Source organism: Neovison vison, chromosome 1 (genome assembly GCF_020171115.1).
Source record: "Neovison vison isolate M4711 chromosome 1, ASM_NN_V1, whole genome shotgun sequence".
Classification (NCBI taxonomy): domain Eukaryota; kingdom Metazoa; phylum Chordata; class Mammalia; order Carnivora; family Mustelidae; genus Neogale; species Neogale vison.
This window is the reverse complement of record NC_058091.1, coordinates 228,382,710-228,409,698: the sequence shown is the minus strand read 5'-3', so window position 1 is coordinate 228,409,698 and position 26,989 is coordinate 228,382,710. Positions and strand designations below refer to the sequence as shown.

At 43.8% G+C, this 26,989-nt stretch overlaps 1 long non-coding RNA gene across 1 annotated transcript in view; it reads right to left on the bottom strand.

Moving 5' to 3' along the window:
- LOC122889325 overlaps positions 1-20,672 on the bottom strand; it is an 88,107-nt gene extending 67,435 nt beyond the window's left edge. The window contains exon 1 of the long non-coding RNA XR_006380880.1: positions 20,420-20,672. This is a non-coding gene — a long non-coding RNA (uncharacterized LOC122889325). The remainder of the gene's footprint in view (positions 1-20,419) is intronic.
- Between the last annotated feature and the right edge of the window lie 6,317 nt (positions 20,673-26,989).

The window sequence follows — 26,989 nt, the reverse complement described above, 5'->3', positions numbered from 1 at the left end:
TGCCAAATATCACGAAAAAGAAAACACAAAGAAAAAAACAATATCTCCTTCTGACACCTCCTCTCAGGTAAGAGAGACCCTTCCCAGAATGACACCTCAACCTCCAACCAGCAGCAGCAGACTCCTTATGCTCCTTATGCTCTACCCTGAACCCATGATGGCCAGGAGCAAGAGGTCTCATGGTCAGTTTAGACTAAACATCTAGAAGGAAAGAGATGTTGAGAGTCAATTGTAATGTCCCTTACCTTCCCCCTCTGACTCTGCCTCAATCTCTCCCATCATAAGCACTGGCTTCCCCACCTTCCTCTTCCATGAAGCAGCAGTGGATAGGTGATACCAAACTGGTGTTCTGTGCAATGGATCTCAACACTGGTGTTCAGTAGAACCATCTGGGTGGTTCTACTGGCTACCTATCGAGTCTAAACCCCAGATCAATAATAAGGGCATCTTTGATGGTGAGAGCAGATGATCCTAGTTTGACCAGGATTACACAAAGTTAGGAAAGGAACCAAGTCTCCTGACTCCAGGTTCAGTGTTCTTTTAGCTACTGGCTTCTACTCTCTTGTCTTATGCAATTCAATATATGTCAAAATGATTTGGCTAATAACGGACATCCTATAAACCTTCATTCCCATGAGAACAATAACACAGATCAAGCTTCGTATTAGTACTTTTCTCTAACTTTTCTTTTTAGAAGTCTTCAGAAATAATTGGGGAGAAAAAGACTCCTACCTGAATCTGACTTGAATTTGATAGCCCCCTATGCAGTTTTACAGTAAATGCATCTGTTGGACGTACTTCAACAAAAAGTACATGTTTTACAATACTCTGACATACGATGACACACGTAGATTACCCTGTTTGCAGTCAATCATTTAAAAAGATACTCATTCCATGAATATGGAGTGAGTGGATCTTGTGAGGACTCAACTTGGAACCACTATAAGACAAAGAAAGAAGATTAGTCCCTCCCCTCATGTCTCCTTATGGGGACAAAAGAAATAAGCATATAAAATCTTAATTTCGCTTTGAAATGAAAGGTGGATTTTTTAAAAAATCAAGTCAGTTACAGTCTGTGCATAACAAACTACATTTTAAAACCATTTATTTCAACTCCTTTTGGTATCTCCTCTCATAACAGGTACAGAGTGCATAAACTAAAGATGTTGAAAAAAAATATTATCTTTAAATTGAAACAAAAGGTGCTGGGTCAAGTTAGGAAGAATAATGTAAATAATAAGGACATACACTGAGGCAAAAGAAGGCTAGTTCGTCCTTCTGGAAACCACAGCAAGCCAAGAACCCCAACCGGGAGCGGATGGAGCTGTAAAAGTCAAGGGCAGTCTACCTTCCTCAGGCGCGCCCAAACCAAGGTGGGAGGAAAGAGCATACTTAAGTAAAAAGCCTACTAAATAGTTAATGAACCAAGATTATAAAACCCTTTCTATCTTTACAGTTCTGATTGCTTCCTGCCTTTTGCTGTTCTCTCTTCCTTTCCTCCATAAAGTGAACAGCTGATGGCTCACTCCCATGGCTCCAACTCCCCCACTGGAAGGCAGTCAATGCCGAGTTGACAAGGGCCTGTTCACCTTTTCTCAGCTCCTCAAGCCAGCTTTTCTTAGCCAGCTCCTCCCGCCAGCAATTCCGGCTGATTTACGAAATTTCTCCCCGTGGTAACACTATCTTCTGGTCGCCCAGGCTTGAAGCCATTCATTGCCTGCGGCCCACTTCTGCCTTACCCCTCATGCTTGGTTCTCACCATTTCCTCTGCTGCTATCAGCCTCGGACCAGAAGGGAAGAATATGAGGGGAAAGCCAGCTGCAGCGAGCCTGGCTGCCCGCCCGTCTGGAGACCCCGGCTCCCAGATTTACAACCATATGGAAGTTATTTAACTGTTTGGTGGCTCATTTTCCTCATCTACAAAAGAAAATTGGTAATAATCATCCTCACCCCAGCCGCTCGTTGCAACAGGATTAAATGAGATAACACAGAGCACTAGAAGAGTGGACAGTGCTGCCTTTTAAGTGTAGAGCTCTATTGGTACACACCTGTACCTCTGCACCTTCCTCCTCGCTGAGGTGAATCCTGAATCCTCCAGCGCCCCATACACTTGCAGAGAGCCCAAAGATTAAGCCCATTAATCCCACTCCACTGCTCCAACAGCGATTGTATGGTCTGGCCATCTCACTTCTGGCAATATATCCAAAGGAAATGAAATCAGTATCTCTAAGAGATATCTGCCTTCCTGCGTTCATTGCAGCATTATTCCTAGCCGCCAAGATATGGAAACAATGGAAATGCCCTTCAACAGATGAATGGAAACACACAATGAAATATTATTTGGTCATTAAAAAAAAAAAAAAAAAAGAAGGGCAGTATGCTAAGTGAAATAAGCCACATAGAGAAAGACAAATACTGAATGGTATCACTTATATGTAGAATTTTTAAAAAATTAGAAGTCAAACTCATAGAAATAGAGTACAGAGAATAGGATGGTTGCCAGGGGCTAGGAGATAGGGAAATGGGAAGATGTGGGTCAAAGGGTACAAACTTTCCGTTATAAGATGAGTAAGTTCTGAGGGTCTTAGGTACAAGATGGCAGTGACTATAATTAATGATAAGACAATATTGTATTCTTGACAGCTGCAGAGAGTCGATCTTAAATGTTCTTATCACCCGCCCCCCCCACATACACACAGTTAACTCTGTGAGGTGACAGGTGTGTTTATTATCTTGATCTTGGCCATCATTCTACAATGTTATGTGTTTATCAAATCACTGGATTGGGACGCTGTAAATATATACAATGATATTTCTCAATCATTCCTCAATAAACTTGGAAAAGGAAAAAAATGTCAGTCAGAGCCCAGATTCACTTACTGTTCTCCCCTTTGTCCCAGCCCTCCACGGCTGTGCGATTCCACCTTCTCCAAGTATCTCTTAGTGCTGTCCTGTATTCAGGGCTTTATTCATGTTTTTATCCGGAAGACTCTCCTTTGCCCCTGTTGAAATTTCCCTTTTCTTACGATCTTTGCAAACATCACTTGTAAAAAAAGAAGAAATCCCTTCCTTTTCCTTTCCTATGTTCACCACTTTCCCTGTAGCCATCGCCACCATGTCGGGCTATCTTCTCACCGATTGTAATTTGTGATTCCCAACATGGCACTCAGGTTATTGGTCCTAGCCTTGTGCCAACTGTAGACCTCCATAAATCCTCATTAGTTTATAAAGGACAAAGACCATGTTTTAATGATTATCCAAACCAACTCCTATTATATTCTGCCTCTCTCTTCCTTAACTGCTTCAATGGCTCCCCGTTCTCTAAGAATACCATCAAATTCTCAATATAACCTAAGACCTGCCTCCTCCCTGGCATCATGCTGGGCCACACTGTACCCTCCCTGTCCCACTCTACCCTTGCCTCTCTTGCCTCAGAACTTTCATCATGCTGCTTGTTCCTTCCCTACTGTTCTCCTTGCTGCTTTGCTAAACAGCTCATTATCCATCCCTCAGGTCTCAGCCCACATTTCACTGCATTCACTTGTTCCTTCCACAGTATTTGTTACATGCCTACTATGTGCCAGGAAGTCTCCTAGGCCCTGGGGATAGAGCAGGAAACAAAGCACACCAAGACCCCTGTCTCCATGGGGCTCATGTACTTCCTCCAGAAAGTCTTTCTTGATTTCCCCACAACATACACAAGGTCTGTTTCCCCCTCTCATGCGCTGTCACAGCAGAATGACTTCTTAGCAGTATGTACCACTACTAAGCATGCTTACAGATTTAATCATATCATGATGTCTATCTTCCTCAGTAAGCTGAAAGATTCTTAAAGCCTGGGTCATTGAGTCCTGTCTTTATCTTGCATCACCAACACGAAGCATTTTGTGAGGCACAAGAGTGGGTCCTCAGGAAATCTCCTAATTAACTGAATAAAGAAATTCAGTGAAGGCCCTTGCTAGACAAAAGAGGAAACAGTAGTCCAGAGGGCAGAGAGGAGAAGCCATTATCCTCTTTCCATAACATGAGGTAGCATAGGGAGGCTGGGCCAGGATGAGAACATGGGACACATGATTCCCTTTCATTTTAATAAAATTGAAATGGAGAAGAGAATGTGAGTGAATTGGGGAAAGTACACAGGGCAAATGTATAAGAGGGAAAAAAATTACTAAGACAAGAACAGGCAAAACTGTTAAAACAATTTTTGTGAACCCAGTATAAAAGAAGAAAAGGAAGTGCCAGCAGAAGAGACAACTTGTCTGGGAACCTCCAGGAGGAGATGGCCCACAGCAGCACTGTGTGTGTTTCTGTTTGTGTCCCTTTCCCACCACTGGGCTCCTTTCCTCTCCTCTCCTCCGCCTCCTCCCCTCCCCTCTCTTTCTTTTCCTCTCCTTTTCCTTCCTTTCCTTTCTTCTCCTATTCTTTTCTTTTTCCTTCCCTTTCCTCCTTTCTATTCTTTTCTTTCCTTTCTTTTTCTTTGTTTTCCTTTTCCTTTCCTTTTCTCTTCTTTTCTTTTCTCTCTTCCTTTTCTCTTCTCTTCTCTTCTTTCCTTTCCTTCCTTTTCCTTTTCTTTCCTCTTCTCTTTTTTCTTTTCTTTTGTTGGTTAGACAGTCTTCACCTTTGATCACCCTTCCCAAATGTTGGATGGTCTCCATCTGCCCCCCGTGTCCAATCTCTACCTTTCCTTACCTTGCTTTGTACTTGAAAGCCTGACTCCCAGGGACTGCCTTATGGGCTCCCTGGACCACTGGCTTCTGACAGTGCTCAGTCAATGGGAGGCTCCAGCAGGAGACTGAGAAGTGGAAAGAGGAAGGAACCAGGGAGGGTATTTATTTATCCAGCTTCCCCAGCATTGAGATACGTGCTGCTAGTGGCTGCCTTCCTCTGCCTGAGACCACAACTCTTACCGGTCTCACCACATTTCATATATACTTCCAATCTTTTCAGGTCAGAGGGTGGTCATGGCCTCCCACTTCTGTTGGCCCTGGAGAACTTGCTGGTTTCCCCTTTTGCTGTCCACACCTTTATAATTAGTTTCTCATTAAACTCCTGAATCAGTTGAGATGACCAAGAACTTAACTACTACATTTGAGAGAATTGCCCACCGCCACCCCTTAGGAGGCAGAGACAGCTTTCTTTACAGAAACCCAGTGCTCAATTTCCCAGCTTCCCTTGCAACTAGGGTAGGGACATTCTACCTGGACTCCAATGGTGGGGTGCACCCACATGAGAAACTGATTCTGAAAATGGGAAAGCAGGAGGAGTAATCCAGGCTGGTAGGCAGGCATGGCCAACTCCTAGCAGCAATGACACAAAGCCTGTTTTTTCAAACCCTTAAAACAATTCTGAGAATCCTCTGCTTAATCAAGCCCAAGTTGAATTCTATTGTTGGTCAATGTTAACTCCCTCTTCTGGACCCATTTATACTAGATGCCTGGAGGATTTTCTTATTTTCCCATCTTCCAGCCACAGGTTTGGTTATAATGCCTCCTGTTTGATTATTATACCTCCTATTCCTCCAGTGGGAGAAAAAAGATATATTCTTGGCTTCCAGTCACCAAAGTTGAGCAGACTTTTTAAATTTTTTTTTATTTTTTTATTTTTAAAAAAGATTTTATTTATTTATTTGACAGAGAGATCACAAGTAGGCAGAGAGGCAGGCAGAGGGAGAGGGGGAAGCAGGCTCCCTGCCAGACAGAGAGCCCGATGCAGGGCTCGATCCCAGGACCATGAGATCATGACCTGAGCCAAAGGCAGAGGTTTAACCCACTGAGCCACGTAGGCACCCAGACTTGATTTTTAAAAATAATCCTTGTAGAGAGAGAGGCAAGATGGTGGAAGAGTAGCAGACTGCAAGTACATCAGGTCCAAGGAGTTCAGCAAAATAGTTATCACACCATTCAAAACACCTACAAACTCAACTGGAGATAGAAGAGAAGAAGAGCAGCAATTCTAGGACAGAAAACTGACCACTTTCTGGAAGGTAGGACCTGTGGAGAAGTGAATCCAAAGCAATGGGAAGATAAACCACAGGAGAAGGGGCCGGCTCCTGGCAAGTAGTGGAGCACAAAATCAGAAATTTTAGAAGTCTGCTTCACTGAGGGACATCACTCCAGAGGTTAAGCAGGGGTGGAGTCCTCACAGGGACAGTGTAGTCTCAACTCCCGTGAAGTCACAGAAAGATCGGGGTGGGGGGGGTGTGAGTGTGGCAGAGCTCCCAAGTATCAGAGCAGAGAAGCTGGCTACAGAGACAGAGACGAGGAGTGAGCTTTCAGCTCAGGGTTACCTTAAACCATGATCCAAGGCACAATTGGACCACTGCTCTTTGAGCAGGGACCCCACAAGTGGCAGATCCAGGGAGGTTCACCTTCCTCCTCTGGAGGCAGGAATCTGCTGGGTTTGGAGACTCCAAATGGGGCTGTGTGCCAGAAACAGAAACGCTTGATCAAGGGCCAGGTGAGCTTAGAGTGCAGCTGGAGACCAGGGTGACGGGAAGAATTGACTGCTTTTCTCTGAGGGCACACTGAGGAGTGGGGCCCTGGCTCCTCCAGGATGGAACTGGGAGGCCGCCATTTTCATTCCCATCCTCCAAAGCTGTACAGAAAGCGTTCAGGGAACAAAAGCTCCTGAAAGTGAACCCAAGCAGATTTCTTGGCCTGGCCCCGGGCAGAGGCAGTACAATTCAGCCTTGGGCAAAGACATTTGAGACTCACTGCAACATGCCCCTCCCCAAAAAGATCAGCAAGAATACCCACTAAGACCAAGCTCACCAATCAAGGAGAAAGCAGAACTCCAGAGCTAGGCGAAAGCAATGCATGGAATTCATTGCTTTTCCCCCATGATCCTTTAGTCTTGCAAAGTTAATTTTTTTTTATTTTTTTCTTATTCTATTTCTTTAACCTTTCGTCTTTCCTCTTTCAACATTTTTTAACTAGTTTATCTTAACAATGTCTTTCTAAAAAAAAAAAAGAAAAAAGATCGTTTTAAACCTTTATTGTTATAGTCATATTTTATCCCTTCATTTTATTTAACCTTATTTTTTGTATACATATAGGTTTCTTTTTCCCTAAAACTTCTGGGATACAATTCTTTCTAATAGATCAAAATATACCCTAAATCTAGCACATGGATTTGTTCTAATCTCCAGCCTGAGCACATTCTCACCTCTTTTTTTTTTTCTTTTCCAACCAACTTATTAATTGCTTTTTAGATTTTTTTTTAATTTTCATTGTTACAGTCATATTCCATCCCTTCATCGTATTTACCTTTATTTTTATATATATAAATTTTTTCTTTCTTTAAAATTTTGGGAGGTAGTTTCTTCTAAGAGACCAAAATACACCTCAAATCAGTGGGTCACTCTGTTCTATTCTCCAGTCTAATATATATTTATTTTTTAAAATTTTTATGCCTTTTTTCTCCCTTTCTCCCCCCCGCCCAATTTGGGGTCTCTTCTGATTTGGTCAGCGTACATTTTTCTGGGGTCTTTACCACCTTTTTAGTATTTTATTCTCTCGTTCATATATTCTTATTGGGATAAAATGACAAGGCCGAAAAATTCACCACAAACAACAACAACAACAACAAACCAAGAGGCAGTACCAAAAGCTAGGGACCTAATCGATATGGACATTGGTAATATGTCAGAATTGGAGTTCTGACATTGGAGCCGAATGATGATTCACAAGGTGCGAGTGGGGCTCAAAAAAGGTATGGAAGATTTGAGAGAAACCCTTTCTGGAGAAATAAAAGAACTAAAATCTAACCAAGTTGAAATTTTTAAAAAGCTATGAATGAGGTGCAATAAAAAATGGAGGCACTTACTGCTAGGATAAATGAGGCAGACAAGAGAATTAATGATACAGAAGACCAAATGACAGAGAATAAAGAAGCTGAGCAAAAGAGAGACAAACAACTACTGGACCACGAGAGGAGAATTCAAGAGATAAATGATATCATACGATGAAACAATATTAGAATAATTGGGATTCCAGAAGAAGAAAGAGAGACAGGGGCAAAAGGTATACTGGAGCAAATTACGGTAGGGAGTTTACCTAATATGGCAAAGGGAACAAGTATCAAAATCCGGATGTCACAGAGAATCCTAGCTCAAATTCAGTAAAAATAGGTCCGCACCCCGTCATCTAAAGGTAAAACTTAAAAGTCTTAGTGACAAAGAGAAAGTCCTAAAAGCAGTTTGGGATGAGAAGTCTGTAACATACAATGGTATAAATATTAGATTGGCAGCAGACTTATCCATAGAGACCTGGCAGGCCAGAAAGAACTGGCATGATATATTCAGAACACTAAATGAGAAAAATATGCAGCCAAGAATACTATATCCAGCAAGGCTATCATTGAAAATAGAAGGAGAGATAAAAAGCTTCCAGGACCAAACAAAAATTAAAAGAATTTGCAAACACCAAACCAGCTCTACAGGAAATATTGAAAGGAATCCTCTAAGCAAAAAGAGAGCCTAAAAGTATACCAGAAGGGGACAGGGACAATATACAGTAACAGTCACCTTATAGGCAATACAATGGCACTAAATTCATATCTCTCAATAGTTACCCTGAATGTAAGTGGGCTAAATGCCCCAATCAAAAGACAAAGGGTATCAGAATGGATAAAAAAACCAAAACCCATCAATATGCTACCTACAACAAACTCATTTTAGACCCAAAGACACCTCCAGATTTAAAGTGAGAGGGTGGAAAACAATTTACCACGTTAAAGGACATCAAAAGAAAGCTGGGCCGGCAATCCTTATATCAGATTAATTAGATTTTAAGCCAAAGACTAAAATGAGAGATGAGGAAGGACACTATATCATAATGAAAGGGTATGTCCAACAAGAAGATCTAATAATTTTAAACATCTATGCCCCGAACATGGGAGCAGCCAACTATATAAGCCAATTAATAACAAAATCAAAGAACCACATCAACAATAATACAATAATAGTAAGAGACTTTAACACCCCCCCTCACTGAAATAGACAGATCATCCAATCAAAAGATCAAGAAGGAAATAAAGGTCTTAAATGATACACTGGACCAGATGGACATCACAGATATATTCAGAACATTCTATTCCAAAGCAAGAGAATCCACATTCTTCTCTAGCACATACCAAACATTCTCTAGAATAGATCACAGCCTGGGTCACGAATCAGGTCTCAACCAGTACCAAAAGATTGGGATCATTCCCTGCATATTTTCAGATCACAATGCTCTGAAGCTAGAACTCAATCACAAGAGGAAATTTGGAAAGAACTCAAATACATGGAGGCTAAAGAGCATCCTACTAAAGAATGAATGGGTCAACCAGGAAATTAAAGAAGAATTGATCATGGTAACAAATGAAAATGAAAACACAATGGTTCAAAATCTGTGGGACACAACAAAGGCAGCCCTGAGAAGAAAGTATATAGCAAAACAGCCTTCCTCAAGAAAAAAGAAAGGTCTCAAAAACACAACTTAACCCTATACCTAAAAGAGCTGGGAATATTACAGCAAATAAAGCCTAAACCTAGCAGAAGAAGAGAAATCATAAAGATCAGAGCAGAAATCAATGAAATAGAAACCAAAAGAACAGTAGAACAAATCAATGAAACTAGGAGCTGGTTCTTTGAAAGAATTAAAAAGATTGATAAACCCCTGTCCAGATGTCGCCCTCGGCCCGCAAGAACGACAACCAGCCTGGTATGGTGTTAATGCTTCGTCTCTTTTTTTCAACAACTTTCTTAGCTTATATGTGTCAGGGTGACCAATAAGGGGCCAAACAATGGGGAGAGCCAATGAGAGTCCTGTTACTATGCTGATTAAATTTGAAACAGCCAATGACTATGTCCTCCTTTAGGCAGGCTTCACCAGAAAGTTCGTTGTTCACTTGCAGCGTATTTTGCTGGCAGTGAGCCAAGCGCCATCGTGTAATGGTGGGGACTTTCCCGGCCGGAGGTGGTCCCCGACATCCAGACTTATCAAAAAGGAAAGAGAAAGGACACAAATAAATAAAATCATGAATTAAAGAGGAGAGATCACAACCAATACCAAAAAAATACAAACAACTATAAGAACATATTAGGAGCAACTATATACCAGTAAATCTGACAATCTGGAAGAAAAGGATGCATTCCCAGAGATGTATAAACTATCAAAACTGAACCAGGAAGAAATAGAAAACGTGAACAGACCCATAACTGGTAAGGAGATTGAAGCAGTCATCAAAAATCTTTCAAAAAACAAGAGCCCAGGGCCAGATGGCTTCTCAGGGAAAATCTACAAAACATTTAAAGAATAACACTTATTCTCCTGAAACTGTGCCAAAAAATAGAAATGGAAGGAAAACTTCCAGTATCATTTTATGAGACCAGCATTACCTTCATTCCAAAACCAGACAAAGACCCCATCAAAAAAGAGAATTACAGACCAATATCCCTGATGAACATGAATGTAAAAATTCTCACCAAAATACTATCAGTAGGTTCCAAAAGTACATTAAAAGGATTATTCACCACAACCAAGTGGGATTTATTCCTGGCCAGCAAAGTTGGTTCAACATCAGCATATCAATCCATGTGATACAAAACAGTAATGAAAGAAAGAACAAAAATTGTATGACACTCAATAGACATGGAAAAAGCCTTTGACAAAGTACAGCATCATGTCTTGATCAAAACTCTTCACAGTGTAGGGATACAGGGTTCATACCTCAATATCATCAAAGTCATCTATGAAAAACCCACAGCAAATATCATTCTCTTTTTTTTTTAAGATTTTATTTATTTATTTGACAGAGAGAAATCACAAGTAGATGGAGAGGCAGGTAGAGAGAGAGAGAGGGAAGCAGGCTCCCTGCTGAGCAGAGACCCCCCAATGCAGGGCTCGATCCCAGGACCCTGAGATCATGACCTGAGCCGAAGGCAGTGGCTTAACCCACTGAGCCACCCAGGCGCCCTGCAAATATCATTCTCAATGGGGAAAAATTGAGAGCTTTTCCCCCTAAGGTCAGGAACACAGCAGTTCCTGTCCACTATCCCCACTGGTATTCAACTTAGTACTAGAAGTCCTAGCCTCAGCAATCAGACAACAAAAAGAAATTAAAGACATCTGAATTGGCAAAGAAGAAGTTAAACTCTTACTCTTTGTAGGTAATGATACTTCATGTGGAAAATCCTAAAGACTCTACTCAAGTACTGATAGAACTCATACAGAATTCAGTAAAGTGTCAGGATAAAAAAAATCAATACACAGAAATTAGTTGCATTCCTATACACCAACAACAACACAAAAGAAAGAGAAATTAAGGAGTCAGTCCCATTTACAATTACACCCCAAATCATATGATACCTAGAAATAAATCTAACCAAAGAGGCAAAGAATCTGTACTCAGAAAACTATAAAGTACTCATGAAAGAAATTGAAGAAGACACGAAGAAATGGAAAAACGTTCCATGCTCATGGATTGGAAGAATAAAGATTGTGAAAATGTCTATGCTACCTAAAGCAATGTACAAATTTAATGCAATCCCTATCAAAAACCATCCAGTTTTTTCAAAGAAATGGAATAAATAATCCCAAAATTTACATGGAACCAGAAAAGACCCCAAATAGCCAGAGGAATGTTGAAAAGGAAAACCACAGCTGGCGGCATCACAATTCCAGACCTCAAGTTCTATTGCAAAGCCGTGATCATCAAGACAGTATGGTACTGGCACAAAAACAGACACCTAGATCAATGTAACAGAATGGAGAGCCCAGAAATAGACCCTCAACTCTATGTGCAACCAATCTTTGACCAAGCAAGAAAGAATGTCCAATGGAAAAAAGACAATCTCTTCAACAAATGGTGCTGGGAAAATTGGACAGCCACATGCTGAAAAATGAAACTGGACCATTTCCTTACATCACCCACACACAAAAAGAGACTCAAAATGGATGAAAGACCTCAATGTGAGAAAGGAATCTATCAAAATCCTTGAGGAGAACAGAGGCAGCAACCTCTGTGACCTCAGTCACAGCAACTTCTTCCTAGAAACATTGCAAAAGGCAAGAGAAGCAAGGGCAAAAATGAACTACTGGGACTTCATCAAGAACAAAACCTTTTGCACACATAATGTTTTTCTGAAAATAAATAAATTGAGAAAAAAAATTAAAAACAAAAAACAAAAAACCTTTTGCACAGCAAACAGTCATCAAAACCAAAAGGAAACTGACAGAATGGGAGAAGATATTCGCAAATGACATACCAGATAAAGGGCTAGTATCCAAAATCTAGAAAGAACTTATCAAACTCAACACCCAAAAGAACAAATAATCCAATCAAGAAATGGGCAGAGGACATGAATAGACATATCTGCAAAGAAGACATCCAGATGGCCAACAGACACATGAAAAAGTGCTCCATATCACTCGGCATCAGGGAAATACAAATCAAAACCACAGTGAGATACCATCTCACACCAGTCAGAATGCCTAAAATTAACAAGTCAGGAAATGACAGGTGTTGGAGAGGATGCAGAGAAAGGGGAACCCTCCTTCACTATTGGTGGTAATCTAAGCTGGTGCAGCCACTCTGGAAAACAGCACAGAGGTTCCTCAAAAAGTTGAAAACAGAGCTACCATACAACCCAGCAATTGTACTACTGGGTATTTTAAGATACAAAAGTAGTGATCTGAAGGGGCATGCGCACCCGAATGTTTATAGCAGCAATGTCTGCAATAGCCAAAGTATGGAAAGAACCTAGATGTCCATCAACAGATGAATGGATAAAGAAGATGTGGTATATATACACAATGGAATACTATGCAGCCATCAAAAGAAATGAAATCTTGCCATTTGCAATGACATGGATGGAACTAGAGGGCATCATGCTAAGCAAAATAAGTGAATCAGAACAAGACAATGATCATATGATCTCCTTGATATGAGGAATTTGAGAGGCAAAGTGGAGGGTTTGGGGGGCAGGGAAGGAAATAATGAAACAAGATGGGATCGGGGGGAGACAAACCATAAGAGACTTTTAATCTCACAAAACAAACTGAGGGTTGCTGGGGGGACAGGAAGTAGGGATAGGGTGGCTGGGTGATGCACATTGGGCAGGGTATGTGCTATGGTGAGTGTTGTGAAATGTGTAAGACTGATGATTCACAGACCTGTACCCCTGGGGCAAATACTACATTATATGTTAATAAAAATAATTTTTAAAAAATCCTTATAAAAGCTAGTCACATGAGAATCAGGAAAACAGAGTTGTTTAGTACGTGACTGCAGGAGGCCCAAATATCCTCCTGTTCTTCGCTTCAACCTGGCCTGACCCTGTTCATCAGTGGTTGTGGGAAAAACGGGTCCTGACTTCTCACGTTAGCATTCTATGAACATTAACCATGAATAGCCACATGTTTCTGACCTTGGGTTCTGCTGCTTTTCAAGTGACTCAATTAGGAAAAAGGAGAAAACTCCTTTGAAAGTAACATGTGTCACCTGTATTATCCACTGTAGGTTTCTACTGTGTACAATAGAAGAGCACATGTGGCCATATGTGCCTCAGTGTTTCAGTCCAAGGAACTGGAAAATGTGTCCCAATTTCATTGGGTTCATATGAACTGCTCAGAGACTAGGGAGAGAGGATTTAACTCTTACCCTGAGACCCCTTACTAGGGATCCCAAGCCACCAATCTATTTCACATAGGCATGTAGATAATGAGCTTAATTTGTCCAATCTAAAAGGTAGAACATGTGGTACAGAAGCACATGACTGATATTAATGACCTCATCCCATTATTATGCTATTTTTTATGTCTGCTCTCACAACCCTCCAACACCTAATAATCCAGCTAGCAGGGGTCTTAAAATTCATCTGGCTAAATTCCTTTGTTTTATAGATAAGGGAACTGGAATCCAGAAGTGTTAAGTGTCTGGCCAGGTCAGACAGCTGCTAAGAGCCAGAGTCAGACACAAGTCTGATTCTTTCTGGCTTCCAAACTCGTGTAATTTCAAACCTCAGGAATCTAACTTCCCAACGAATGGGGGGAGGGAGTAGCTTTGGGTTTTTATTGAATAGAAGGTATTTCCATAACCCAAAGATTCATTAAATTTTTCTGTACAGAACTTATTATGTATGGGGGAAAAATTAGAAATAATGTGCTATGCACATTTTCAATATGAGAAAATTAAAGAAAAAGAATACTTTAAAATGTCTTCTTCTTGGGGCGCCTGGGTGGCTTAGTGGGCTGGGCCGCTGCCTTCGGCTCAGGTCATGATCTCGGGGTCCTGGGATCGAGTCCCGCATCGGGCTCTCTGCTCAGCGGGGAGCCTGCTTCCCTCTCTCTCTCTCTGCCTGCCTCTCCATCTGCTTGTGATTTCTCTCTGTCAAATAAATAAATGAAATCTTAAAAAAAAAAATGTCTTTTTCTATAGGAGCAAACCTGGTGCAGGGAGCTGATCTTGTAAAGTGGGCTACCGCTCATGGCTGTAAGCGTGGCTGCAAGCTAGTCTAAAGTAGTGACTCACAAAGAAATGCAAGCACTAATTATGGAATCTGACGGTCCCTCTGTTGAAGGCCTTGTGACTGAGGTGGCGACACTGGCATCCAGACTCTGTACATGGCTTGGTGGGGGGAAAGGCCAATGCTGGGGCCTGGGCTCTAGAATATGGCTGTTCAGAGTCGCACTGCTCCCAGACTCATGTGATCTCCACACACTTCTCTGCCTGCGTTTCCTCATTTGCCAAATGGGACACAACTGGCAGGGTAAATTCATCTAGGATCCTGTAGGCATTAAGTGTTCAAAAAAGTTTGCGATTATCTTTATCAACAAAAGGATGTAAAAGGGATCTATGAGCTCACAGAGGGGTTGTCTCTGGAATTACATCTTCCTGCATCTTGGTGGGCTGGAAATTTAAGGAGCGTACTCGGAACAGCCACTAGAGGGAGTCGTCTGGTCGGCCTGGAGAGGCGGAGGCTGGCGGCCCAGGCATCTGCAAAACCTCAAAACACCGGGCCTTAGAGAAAACCCACATTAGGCTAAGGCCCGCGGGATTTGTAAATCGGATGTCCACCTTGAGCTGAGGGTTCTGTGGGAAGGTTTTTGGACTATGTCCCTGAATTCCCTGCTTTCAAGTTCCTAAAACTGCAGTTCCTCACTGTTGTCAGGACTCAGTCATGAAGAGTGTAATTGAAGATCGGGTGAGACACACGACCTGAGGGGGGCTGTGTGTGTATGTGCAGTCTCTCAGAGAGAGAGAGGGAGAGCGAGAGATTGAGAGTCACAGTCACTTCATCAGTGCCGCCACAATTCTGCATTCCTGAGTGGCAAAGAGGAAGGTGTTGCTAGGAGTGTGCAAACTCATGGGAACTTGACCCATGTGTGTTTTGGAAGACAAATCTGGAAGTTTAGGACCAGGGTCTAGGCAGGGAGAGCAACACTTATCTCCCAACCACAAAACACCTCAGAAAGGCACTGTCTACGGCCTGTTCAGGCTCCATTCAGGCACAAGGGGTAGGTTCTCAGGTGAGGCAATGAAGGTGCCTGTGGCCAAGACTCAAAGCAGTGCTCACCCTTGTGTTGGCCCTGTGTTCTCTGTCCCACTCTGCCACCACCCACCCCCAAGCCCTTTCTTTTCTTTTTTTTTTTTTTTAAGATTTTATTTATTTATTCGACAGAGAGAGATCACAGTAGGCAGAGAGGCAGGCAGAGAGAGGGGAAGGGAAGCAGGCCCCCTGCTGAGCAGAGAGCCTGACGCGGGACTCGATCCCAGGACCCTGAGATCATGACCTGAGCCGAAGGCAGCGGCTTAACCCACTGAGCCACCCAGGCGCCCCTGCCCAAACCCTTTCCAGACACAGCTTCTGGTGTGATAATCCTTCCCTTCCCTTTCCCCAATCCAAAATGTTGGCAAAGAGTCTTTCCTCAGCTTAATTTCAGGACATCATTAGCATTTTCAGAAGCATCTCTGTGATAACTTAGTTGTAGTGTTTGACTTAAAGGTTTTCTGGATCCTGTCCTTTGACTTCCAAATTTTAGAATCTTACAGTGATTTCAAGCCTCACCCCAAGCCCAGAACAGCCCTGGCCATCAGACTGAAGCTGTTTCCCAGAAAGAGTCTTGCTCTTTGTTTCTCTGGATTTCCGAGGGCAAAAATAGGGAAATTTTCTTTACTGAAGACTAACTAACCCCCTCCCACCCGCCCCACACTTGTTCTCTAGCATATCCCATCACTGAGCTCTTGTCCTGAGCTGGTTTAATCCTGGTGGTGGTATTTACACTTGTGGGGTACGGGGATTCTGGTGGGGGTGGATGGAGAAACCAAGCCCACTCCCGGGTCTGCATTCAGAGCCTTAAGCAGCTGAGGGCAGATGCTGTGTGTGGTCATTTCTCTCTGTGACTGTAATACGGGTCTTGCCAGGGGCTGAACAGTCACCCAACAGGTCAACTCTGGTTTTCCATCCCGTCAGGGCAGAACATCATTCCCTGGAGTAGGGGAACCATTTCTCTGCTGGCCTCACATCCAAGTTCTCTGACTTTTGGGTACAAATGCTGTCAGAGCAGCCACTGGCTTTTTCAACTTGGCAGCTGTCCTCTGCCTTTGCTAGGGTGTGTCCTTGCTGTTGTCCCCCTAACCTCTGACACTGCGTGGTCCCTGCTCCTCTTGCTGGACCCATAAATCCATTCAGCCTCTCCCTGCCTAAGAAAAATCCGTTTTTTAAATGTGCCATTGACACCCTGTCAAGATTGCCTCCCAAGTCACTAGTTTCCCTGATTAGGGTGCTCATACCGCTTCCCCCTCACATCCCTCTGGGGGAATTTGTAGTAAAAATATGGAAATGTATGTAGGCAGATATGCATATGAAAGGCAGCCATCCTCTTCCCCTCGGAAGTCCTGATGATCTCTCCTTAATGCTTTAAAAACACTGAAACCTACAGTTGCTTCTGGAGGTGGGACACCACTGGCTGTTTGTTTTCCACCACACAAACTTTTCCCTCCTTCAAAAATCTTATGTGAGGAGAAACTAGTACCACTTAGGCCCCACTGTCTTGGTTTTTTTATTTTTTTTTTTTGTGCCATGGCTTCATCACCCACCCTAAATTCTGACCTCATTCTTGGCTACTCTGGGATACACACACCAAGGCCAGGAGACCCAGGGTGTTAGGATAGAAGAAAAACAGTCTTCTTTTAAAAGCATGTTTAGCTCTGAAAAAAAGAAAAACAAACATTGGGCAGTCTGGACCTTATTGTTTGCGTCTCAAGTAGTTATCTCTTGTCATCTATTTCAGGGCACCCAGAATAGATAATTTTGTTAGCCCTTTATTCACAGTTTTAATAAATGAGGTAAAATAAGTGAAACAATTAAAAAAAAATAGTGTGCTAGATTTCTCCTTGGCAGCCCCCAAACCTAGTGTTCTCGCCTTCCCTCTCAGAAGAGCTCCGACGACCCACTTCTAGCCACTGACAGAAGGGGACAGAGGCTGAGATTATGGGGAATTATAAGAAATTAGGGAGAATGTCTCTGCTCCCACATTCAGCGTGCCCAGATATAGCATGGACCCTGGCATGTAGAGTAAACCCCGGGATCTCCCTAACCCTACGCTACCGCATGGCAGAGGCAGCCAACCTTGGGCATGGAAGCAATCTCAGAGAATCTCTGGCCAAGTACCTTCACTTTCCAGACAAAATGACAAGCCTGTGATTCTGGAAGCAGAGAGGAGGGTGGGAGTTTGGACTCCGGTGCTGGGCTGCCTGGGTTCGAATTCAAACTCTCCAATTACTAGCTGCTGTGGGTGACCTTGCCGTAGTACATAATGAGTCTGTGCTCGGCTTCTCCGCTTGTTAAATGGAGCTAATGAGACTGCTGAGCTCTGAGGGCTGTGGAAGGGAGTTGTATGTAAAGTGCGGGATGCTAGGTGAGCTCTGGATACAGGGCAGGGGGGATTCATTTCGTAGTCCAGGCATGGATCAGAGTGCCTAGCGTGTGGCTGTGGTGCAATAAACGGATGAGGAGTGCGTGAATAATTAAACAAGGACTAGGATACCCACCTTGCAGAGAAAGAAAGGAGGACCTATATAGACCTCTACAGGGTTATAAACCTAATGCAAGGCGAAGCAGTCCCCAAACCACACCACAGTCTCCCACTGATTCCGCCCATGGCAAAGCTCAGCAAGCGCCCAGCTCAGGTCACCTCGACCCTGTCCTGCCTCCCACCCACACTAAGCACAGCCAGGGACCCTCCTTCCCCGGTCATACTGCCGGCTCTGTTGCAAATTTAACCCAGATCCCTCAGCCACTCCCATAGGGCATGTCTGGGAAGTCTTCCCCGGGACACTCCGGGGAGGGCACACCCAACCGCTGCTCATCCCCAGCTTACATCCCTAGCTCCTTCTCATTTTTTACACCGAATTTCCAACCCGCTGCCTCTGCTTTCCTACAGACTCCCAAGGGGCTGTCACCGAAGGATGAGGATTCGGGGAGCTTTGTTCTCCCTTTGTTCTGAAGGTGGCTATTTCTGCAGGGCCCTCCTTCCAGCCCTCCCCACCCCTACTTACTATTCTGATGAAATTCTCAGAGAACCGGAACTCCCGCTGTGTGGTTCCCCACACACACACCCCTTTTCTTTCTCTCCTCTTACCCCATTCCCCGCCACCATCTCTCAGACATCACTTCCCTTTCCCTGCCTGCTTTTCTTTGCCCCTACCTCTTGACTTATTTTATCCTGCTGGGTTTTAAAGGGCAGGGGGAGAAGGCTAGTGACAGCGATCAGCTCTTCCCCTGTTCCTCAGGGGAACCGGATCAACTAGGGACAGTCCTGACACTTTATCCTCGGACTATTAAAATATCTTCTTTGCTGTTTCACGCTGCAGCGGGCAGATTAAGGACGCATGCATCTGTGGGGAGGCATAATTGTCATTGCTCGGTTCCATTCTCCCAAGGAGCAGTGAGGGACCTTGAGCTCCAGAAAAATGCTGCATCTGTACTGACAGTCACCACCAGAACTCCCCCAGGAGCAGTTGGTCAAGGATGAATAGGAGGGAGAGCAGCAAGAAGCAGAAGCGTGCCAGTCATCTGAGAAAGAAGATTTCAGGCTCTGTGCTCTCTGGTCAGGGACCAAGTTTTAGTTTTTGAAAGTTCATTTCTTTCTCAGGGAGGGCAAGTTTAGCCTCAAGGAATCATTGTTCTGTGACAACACCTGGCTTCAGGGAGAGAAAAGAGCACTCAGCACACCCTCCATCCTGGCCTTCTGGTGTTTGGTGATGAACGTGGACACTGTGGAACCCAGGGGTCACGATCCCTTTTGCTCTAGGTTCCCCCAACTTAGTTGCAGTGGCCCTTTAAGCACAGATTGTTAATATAATCCCCCTGTTTCCACCTGTGTTACGCCCCTGTTGTCTCACCTGTGCTTCTCTGCCTCCTCCACACCTTTGTTTCCTTTGGCCCAACAGATTTCACTCTCTCTTTCAGTCACTGCGGCACAGGACCTTAGTTTTGTCTCCCCAGAAACTCACCCTCAGCCTGGAGGGGAGACCACCCCCCCACAGGAGGCGGAGGCTTATGGGGAGAATAACGAGCTCAAAGCTGCAGGTTGAAAGAATCACCACCAGATGGCACTCTACAGAGCTCTCTGCTTATCGAACTGCTGAGAAATGTCTGACTAGTTCAGAAAAAAAATCACTGGAAAGCACCATGAGATGTCACTAAGCCCAGTGGCCTCCAGATATTTTTTTAAATTTCTCACCTATATATGTAATAACTTTCTAATCATGCAGACCCACATAGATGTATTCCTCAGTATCTATGTACTATCAAGCTGTATTAAATACCAGTACTACTTCATAAAAATTACATTCAGATGAAAATTAGAGTGTCTACTTATCTAAACTTTGTAATGTGTTCTTCCTGCACTACAACTGATCACTTTATATACCTTCCAGAGGGATCAATGGTCTGCCTCCTATTTCCTTTCTCCAAAAGGACATTTCAATTAAACAAGTACTTTTGAGCTCCTGCCGTGTACTCGGCACTGTGGAAGGGACAAAAAGTGATTCAAAACAAGAATAAAATGTTTTCTCTTTCTGCAAATTTCTTATGTCACAGCTGCAGAGGTAAGCTTTAGCAGTAGTTACAAAAGCCTTAAAGACTGTGTAAAACACAGTGCATGTGACACTCAGAACATTTTACCTACAAACAGTATTGACCACTCTTACTATTTTAAACAAAAAGAAATTAATCAGGTGGCTTACAGAATCTCGTAGAGGACCACTAAGTAAGCCAGGACTGGATGCTAAGCAATAGCCAGGCAAAATAACCAACCATTCCAGGATGGTTATGGTGGGAATCAGTGGTACAATTAATTGCCTGTCGCTCGGCACCAGGGACACCAGGGACCAGAGCCTGCTAACGGCTAGTGAGACCTGGGAAACTTACCTGGGCCCCCATGCTTGCAAGGACAGCTGAGCTCACTGCAGGCAGCATGTCTTCCTTCCCAGCAGCATGGGGCGGCATCCGCTCAGCTGAACTCGGGCGGTATCCGGAACCAGCTTCAAGGATGTCTTGGCCTCTCCTGAAACTAATGTGGAGAAAGCAACGAGAAGCTGGAATAAATATTGACTGAGCACAGGATATTGAGGAAAGAGGCCGACGCGTGTCTTGAGCTCTTGCATGAGCAACGCCGGGGGGCTAGTCAAGACCTGTGGAGATTTAAGGCAGCCTCTAGGTGGATCTCAGCCTCAGACTGCCATAAGTTCCTGCCCCAATGAGCAAACTCTAAGACACTTCCTATCTGAGACACTTTTACCTGAGCGCCAAAGCTTCCTTGAATATGTTTGGGTGTGTCTATTTTAACTCTCCCAGGTCTACAGTTGACTTTTACCCACTGCTTCATTTTAATTTCCAATGTCTCCATTCTCCTCTGTTCTTACTAAACTGCCGGACCTCTGAGCTCAGTTCTGTACTGACTTCCATTTCTTCACGTTCCCTGGCTCCTTCCTCCAAACAGATATTTGATTCACTGCTTCACCTGGCATTTGGCTTTTATCTTGCCCTTGTCTTGCGATTAGCTTCATCTCCAGACTGCCCGAATCCCAGCTTATGACTCATCTCTCAGGTGTTGGCTCAGTCTCAGCTAGAGGTCCCGAGGGAGTGGGGCTCTGAGAACTGAGTAACATGGAGAACTGGAAGAAGGACATTCTCTGTGGGGACAACTGAGGGTAGAGGTGCTCTGTGGCTGGCCTGGAGGGAAGGAAAAGCAACAAATAAGGGGAGCGTGGAAGGGCCCAAGCAGGCAGAAAAGAAGATTTTTATAAAGGAAGTGGGATCAATGCTGTGATTTACCAAAACCTGAACATCCCTTAGAGCCTTAGTTACACTGAGGTGATACAACATAGCGACCAAAACAAAAGTGGTTTAAATAGCTCCAAGTTTATTTTTCTTCCTCATAAAAATCGAAGCTCCTCCAAAGGGCCAGGGGTTCAGGCTTCAGTTCCTTGTTTCCACTACCAGCGGCCATCATTTTGTCTAAACAGAAAGAAAAGATAAGAGAGGGCACGCTCTTTCCTTTAGAGAGATGACCCAGATATCACACGCTTCACTTCCTCTCATATCCAGTTGACCAGAAAGTATCACTTGGTCACACCAAGCTGCAAGGGAAGTTGGGAAGTATGGATTTCACCAGCCCTGTGTTATGCCCGAGTTTTTGTGTCTGAGAGACCACCAAGGAGCCAACACCGATGTAATCACATGAGGTTTTATTTGACAAGCTTAAGCTTGGGTCCAAGTATACCGGACACAGCGGAGTAGGGACTTGGACCCCGAACCAGATTACAGTCAGAGTGTTTAAAGGCAGAGCAGGGGTGGACTCGGCAGTGGGTGAGGACAAAGGGGATTAGGGATGATGTAAATCTCTAAGGATTTTTGGAAGCAAGGTCTCCAGGACCTTGAGGGGCTAGCTATTGTTGGGAGAAAGGTTATTTATTACCAGTAGTAAAATTCTTCTCGTGAGACCCTTTAGATGTATATCAATGGGTCATATGCTTGGGAATGATTGCTGACACTATCTTGGAGGTTTAGAGATAAAGTTCCACACTTCTCCTATCAAGTGTCCCTGTTAGTGAGATTTGGGTTTAGAAGAAATTTAACTTTATTTCCATTTCCTTCTGCCTTAGCCTTCTTCAGTTTTATGGTGGGGAGGGCGAAACTAGGGCTCAGGGAACTGAGTTATTTGCCTCTGGAAATTGTGCTATTGTTAAATCTCTAAGACATTTGTAAACCAAGGGAGACTCCTATCTTGCAGGATTGTGATCTCTGCAAGTTAACTATTTGGATTTTTTTAGGGCAGCCAGGGGTGGCTGAAGAATGTCACACATATTACCGAGGGGAGGGGAGCAGGTAGAGAGGGGGTGCAAGGTGCCAGCTTTTGCTTTGTCAAGATGGCTGTACTTATGTCAGGGCTAGACTCGAGGTGGGTACAGCCTTGTTTTTCTTGGCCTCCACATTGTGCATAGCTAGGACTTCTGTTTCTATTTAAGAAGGAAAGAATGAATACTGGGACAGAGCCAGCACTCTGCAGACTTTGCTATGACTATGCTGGAGCAGTTCTCACAGAAAGATTGCTACTGTCTTGCTTACTAAGGTTAATCAAGGTGGTCTTCCTTGGAGGGAACGTGAGCCTTCCAGAAGCCAATGCCTTACCAGAAAACATACTTACATTGCATTCTCTTGCTTACCTTTACCTAACATACTTACTGTTGGGGTTAGGTAAAGGTAAGCAAGAAAATGCAACGTAACCCTAATCAACGTAACCCATAGTCCACCCACTGGCTCTCTGCCCCAAACCACCATCTGGGGTGAGATCCTCGTGGAGCCCTTCAGACCACTGTCATCTAGCAAAGGTCCAGGTTCAAATCCCGGTTCTACCATCGACCACCTGTGTGATCTTGAACAATTTACTTTTCCTCCCTATGACTCCATTTTCTCATCTATAAAAGAGATAGTGATGGTACCTGCCTCACAGGGTTGTTTGGAGGATTAAATGAACTGATGCATATCCATAATACCTGATAGATACTCAAGACTCAAAGATTCTTCCCTATTATTATAATACAGACTATAAATACAAAGATGAACCCTCACCCCCAATCTATAAACATATACATAGCTCTTCCTGATTCTGATGTGACAAAGGACAAAGAACAGATTGATGCCTGGTTCCTTCCATCACCTTCCATATCCCAGGCTCCACTGTGGGAAGCACAGTGCCAACAAGAAGGACGACAGCAAGATGCAAAGGTACAGAAGAGTGAGCTTAGCTTTGGAAAACGATGAAAAGCCCAGACCCACTAAAATGGAAGTAGAAAATATTGGATAGTTCAGTTCAGTGCACTCACTAATACACACTGATAAAATATGAAACCATCTAACAGGGAAACTCTCCAGTTGTTCAAAATTCATTTGAGAAGCCCATTCTCAGCACTAGCAATGGCAGCAGGACCAGGATCAACACACCCATGCTCTAACACCCAAGGTGCTCGTAATACCCAATGTGCTTCCAGTGTCATGTCTGGACCCAAACTGTCTGGACAAAACTTTGAAAAATTACCCTCATGTTCCTGATAATATTCCCCCTTGACCCCAAATGCCAGGAGCATGCTCCATTTGTTAATTATCTACAAAGGTAATAACCAATGGTAAGGAATGAGGGTTGCCTCAGGTTCCCTTAGAGGAACTTCCCAGAATCATCTGAGGAGCTTTTCATCTCCACTACATAAGTCCTCCAGAGATGGTAATACCCATTTACCTACTTGCGAATGATGTGCTGAGGTATGAGAGCTAGCTCTTACAAGCTCACAAGACCAGATGTGCATTTCTTTTTCCAACTCTGTGCCCGGTGGCATCCCATGGTAGCTTGAAAGCAACATGGTGGGAATATTTAAATGGAAAATGGCTACCACTATAAACCAGGGCCTCAGACAGCGGCTTTTTCAACATTTATCAACACACTGCTGCCACACATTTTTAAAGAATCACGGCAGTAAATATTCCTGTTAGTAAGGATAATAAATTATATCTGCCTCCTGTTGTTTGGGAATGGAAAGAGAAAAATTCAGTGCTCTATAGTATGTGGGTGCTGGAAGGCCTCTGTTCTCTAGAAGGATCAGATGTCTGATGACTCCAAGCAGAGTGATGAACTCAGCTCTAACTCTGAGGAATTACTGGGGTAAGTTCCGCTGGGTAAAGACTTGAGTATCTGCCCTTGTCATACTCGAGACTTGGGTGACAGGCAAGGTACAGAGCACAAAAATACAATAGACGAGAAGATATGGAGAGATACCAAGTAACCAGTGTAGGTACTAAATACTCAAAAAAAGAGGAGAGCTGATTGAGTGGTACTCAGTGTGTGCCATGCACAATACTAGATAGATTCTGGGGACTCTAGGGAGCAAGAAAGGCCTGATTATTGATCTCAGAGTGCTCATGCTGAGCACGGTCCCTCTCAAGGTGTGCTGTGATGACTGAATCAGAATCATGATGAGTAAAGAAAGCTACCAAGTTTCAAGGGCATGCTACGTGCCAGTCACTGAACTAAGTACTTTACGTGCATTATAATTTCATTCTCAGACCAACACTATATTTGACCTATTCTTATATTTCCATTTTACAGACTAGAAAAAAAACTGAGACCAATAAAGCTAAATACCTTGCCCAAGGTCATACCATTTGGAAACAGCAAAGCCATGAGTGAAACCTGGAAGTCTGGCCTCAGTAGCCATGTCCTAAACCTACATTAAAATGATGGATTCACCCCCTGCCAAAACAAACAAACAAACAAACAAAAAATGATGGATTCCTTGGGCCCAGAGTAACTGAAGCAGAATCTTTGGGACTGAATCCCTTAAATTTTACATTTTCAATCAGATCCCTAAGTAGTAGTGAGGCCTGTAAGTACTGATAATCAGTGGCCTGGAGATGAACTCTGATGACAATTCCAAAAGCAATCATTATGAAAATAACATGTGAGAAGCATATCATAAGGGCAAGTACAGGATATTAAGGGAGCACTTAGCTTAGGTGTGGTAAGGGAAGGTTTCCTCGGGGGATTGCTCACCCTTGCCTTAGAGGTAGGTGCCAGCTAAGCAATCAAGAGGGTAAGAAAGCTTCCAGAATGAGCAGAGCTGGATCAGAAGGCCAAAGGGCAGAGAACTGTTAGGTCTTTGAAGAAGTGGAAGAAATCCACTATGGCCAGAAAACAGTATGATTGGGTCCTTCCCTAAGGGGGAGGCCAAAGTGCCAGGTGGAGGTGACTGAGGGCTTCCCAAAAAAGAATGTGGTGTTTGTGCACTGCATACATCCACTCAGGCAAGGACAGTTTTGTAATGCAACCCCTCTCCCACATACCTCTCAGCAATTTACCTGGAAAGACCATTTGTCTCTCGGGGCTGTCAGGGATCTATCAGTGGCTCTGGGTCAGATCTGGAGGAGCTGTACTTCTAAGTTAGGAAGCTCGGACAATGGGTAGCTGGTGGAGTAACACGGTTGGATTTAGGGGTCTGAAGGATCACACTGGCTGAGAAGGTCAGAAATTTCTACAGAGCACACTTACTATGAGAACAGAAGTCGTAAAGAGGATTCCGCGGTGAGGTCGCCCCTGTGGCTCCTCCTGTCTGATGAGGCGGCAGATTCTTTTCCACCATTGGGACACAGAGTTTCCTCTCACGCACTCAGAATGAGAATGTCACCCTGACCCCACCATCCCTTGTCCACAGGCTAACGTTCACCCGGCATGGCACTTAGTCCTTACAACTATATCTACACACAAAGAAACTAATGGTCAGAGAGGGTAAGTTATGTGCCCAAGGCCACACAGGTGCAAAAACAGAAGCTGAAGCTAAGGAGTTTTTGTTCCAAAGCTCTTGCTCCCTACCACTATACTCAATGGCCTCCAGGTCTAGGTGAACATGGTAAAGCCAGACTCTCCTAGGGTCCCCCTATGATAAAATCAGCATGGGAAATTCAGAAAAACTCCATTTCCTCTTCAACCTTCTATACTGCACAAAGCTGAGAATGAATCCAAGCTCTTCGAATCGGACAGGACTAGCGTAGCTCACAGTGACAGAACACAACCCAACGGCCTAAACCAGGTATTTAAATAGTTTTCAGAACTAAAAAACCTGATTCTGAGCTCAGCGGATCCTAAGACCTCAGTCACCCTCACTGCATCTCAGCTTTGCTTCTTTCTGGGTGGCTTCATCCGGAGGAGGCTCTCCCTTGGTGACAACAAAAACAGACAAGACCCACTCCAGCTTATGTCTCACCTGCTTAGACACCTCAGCTGGAAAAATGCCTTTTACACTGGATCCAGAAAAAGTGCTGACCAGGGACCTCACTGGTCAGGTCTGGGCCATTTGCCAGCCTCAAGAGAGCAGATGTGGTCAGCCCAACTTGACCACATGGTCTAAAGGTGGGAGTAGAGCACCCCTAAAGGAAAATGAAATGATCTTATCAAAGGAAGAACTTGATAGAACTGATGGGGAAACAAACACATTTCGAGAACCCCAAAGAATTTTCTAATCCCTGTGATTTAGACCCAGCAGAATCACAGTGGCTTCACTTTCTCCACAAACTTCTAGGCCTCTCCTCACTATCTAGGCAGTGATAATTTGAAATAACTCCTTAATAAGAATGACCAGCAAAGGGGCGCCTGGGTGGCTCAGTGGGTTAAGCCTCTGCCTTCGGCTTGGGTCATGATCTCAGGATCCTGGGATTGAGCCTTGCATCACTTCTCTGCTTCACAGGGAGCTTGCTTCCCCATCTCTCTCTGCCTGCCTCTCTGCCTTTTGTGATTTCTGTCAAATAAAAAATAAATAAATAAAAATCTTAAAAAAGAAAAAGAAAAAAAAAAACCAACTCCCTTTGATTTCGTGTACTTTAACGTAAAAAACACACTGAGAAAAGTCAAAAGTGAAGTGGAGTCCTTGATTTCATGGAAATACCAAAAGCCAT